The sequence below is a fragment of the Styela clava genome, chromosome 2 (assembly GCF_964204865.1).
Source record: "Styela clava chromosome 2, kaStyClav1.hap1.2, whole genome shotgun sequence".
Lineage (NCBI taxonomy): Eukaryota > Metazoa > Chordata > Ascidiacea > Stolidobranchia > Styelidae > Styela > Styela clava.
This window is the reverse complement of record NC_135251.1, coordinates 27924429-27926928: the sequence shown is the minus strand read 5'-3', so window position 1 is coordinate 27926928 and position 2500 is coordinate 27924429.

The window sequence follows — 2500 nt, the reverse complement described above, 5'->3', positions numbered from 1 at the left end:
GCCCGCCAGCCACCGAGAAAAGGGTGCGCTCCGACCGGCCCCGCACCGCTCTTTCATGGCTCATTCGAGTTTACTGTCTTTCGCTCTGACATGCCTTACCTAGGGTTAGGTTAGTATGCTTGCACGTTTGTACTTTAACTTTTTTTGGCTCGGCTTCTTTCGACGCCGATGCCGGCGACGCAGCACTCTCTCGCCCGCCAGCCACCGAGAAAAGGGTGCGCTCCGACCGGCCCCGCACCGCTCTTTCTTGGCTCATTCGAAATTACTGTCTTTCGCTCTGACATGCCTTACCTAGGGTTAGGTTAGTATGCTTGCACGTTTGTACTTTAACTTTTTTCGGCTCGGCTTCTTTCGACGCCGATGCCGGCGACGCAGCACTCTCTCGCCCGCCAGCCACCGAGAAAAGGGTGCGCTCCGACCGGCCCCGCACCGCTCTTTCTTGGCTCATTCGAAATTACTGTCTTTCGCTCTGACATGCCTTACCTAGGGTTAGGTTAGTATGCTTGCACGTTTGTACTTTAACTTTTTTCGGCTCGGCTTCTTTCGACGCCGATGCCGGCGACGCAGCACTCTCTCGCCCGCCAGCCACCGAGAAAAGGGTGCGCTCCGACCGGCCCCGCACCGCTCTTTCATGGCTCATTCGAGTTTACTGTCTTTCGCTCTGACATGCCTTACCTAGGGTTAGGTTAGTATGCTTGCACGTTTGTACTTTAACTTTTTTTGGCTCGGCTTCTTTCGACGCCGATGCCGGCGACGCAGCACTCTCTCGCCCGCCAGCCACCGAGAAAAGGGTGCGCTTCGACCGGCCCCGCACCGCTCTTTCTTGGCTCATTCGAAATTACTGTCTTTCGCTCTGACATGCCTTACCTAGGGTTAGGTTAGTATGCTTGCACGTTTGTACTTTAACTTTTTTTGGCTCGGCTTCTTTCGACGCCGATGCCGGCGACGCAGCACTCTCTCGCCCGCCAGCCACCGAGAAAAGGGTGCGCTCCGACCGGCCCCGCACCGCTCTTTCTTGGCTCATTCGAAATTACTGTCTTTCGCTCTGACATGCCTTACCTAGGGTTAGGTTAGTATGCTTGCACGTTTGTACTTTAACTTTTTTCGGCTCGGCTTCTTTCGACGCCGATGCCGGCGACGCAGCACTCTCTCGCCCGCCAGCCACCGAGAAAAGGGTGCGCTCCGACCGGCCCCGCACCGCTCTTTCATGGCTCATTCGAGTTTACTGTCTTTCGCTCTGACATGCCTTACCTAGGGTTAGGTTGGTATGCTTGCACGTTTGTACTTTAACTTTTTTTGGCTCGGCTTCTTTCGACGCCGATGCCGGCGACGCAGCACTCTCTCGCCCGCCAGCCACCGAGAAAAGGGTGCGCTCCGACCGGCCCCGCACCGCTCTTTCTTGGCTCATTCGAAATTACTGTCTTTCGCTCTGACATGCCTTACCTAGGGTTAGGTTAGTATGCTTGCACGTTTGTACTTTAACTTTTTTCGGCTCGGCTTCTTTCGACGCCGATGCCGGCGACGCAGCACTCTCTCGCCCGCCAGCCACCGAGAAAAGGGTGCGCTCCGACCGGCCCCGCACCGCTCTTTCTTGGCTCATTCGAAATTACTGTCTTTCGCTCTGACATGCCTTACCTAGGGTTAGGTTAGTATGCTTGCACGTTTGTACTTTAACTTTTTTCGGCTCGGCTTCTTTCGACGCCGATGCCGGCGACGCAGCACTCTCTCGCCCGCCAGCCACCGAGAAAAGGGTGCGCTCCGACCGGCCCCGCACCGCTCTTTCTTGGCTCATTCGAAATTACTGTTTTTCGCTCTGACATGCCTTACCTAGGGTTAGGTTAGTATGCTTGCACGTTTGTACAACTTTTTTCGGCTCGGCTTCTTTCGACGCCGATGCCGGCGACGCAGCACTCTCTCGCCCGCCAGCCACCGAGAAAAGGGTGCGCTCCGACCGGCCCCGCACCGCTCTTTCTTGGCTCATTCAAGTTTACTGTCTTTCGCTCTGACATGCCTTACCTAGGGTTAGGTTAGTATGCTTGCACGTTTGTACTTTAACTTTTTTCGGCTCGGCTTCTTTCGACGCCGATGCCGGCGACGCAGCACTCTCTCGCCCGCCAGCCACCGAGAAAAGGGTGCGCTCCGACCGGCCCCGCACCGCTCTTTCTTGGCTCATTCGAAATTACTGTCTTTCGCTCTGACATGCCTTACCTAGGGTTAGGTTAGTATGCTTGCACGTTTGTACTTTAACTTTTTTTGGCTCGGCTTCTTTCGACGCCGATGCCGGCGACGCAGCACTCTCTCGCCCGCCAGCCACCGAGAAAAGGGTGCGCTCCGACCGGCCCCGCACCGCTCTTTCTTGGCTCATTCGAAATTACTGTCTTTCGCTCTGACATGCCTTACCTAGGGTTAGGTTAGTATGCTTGCACGTTTGTACTTTAACTTTTTTTGGCTCGGCTTCTTTCGACGCCGATGCCGGCGACGCAGCACTCTCTCGCCCGCC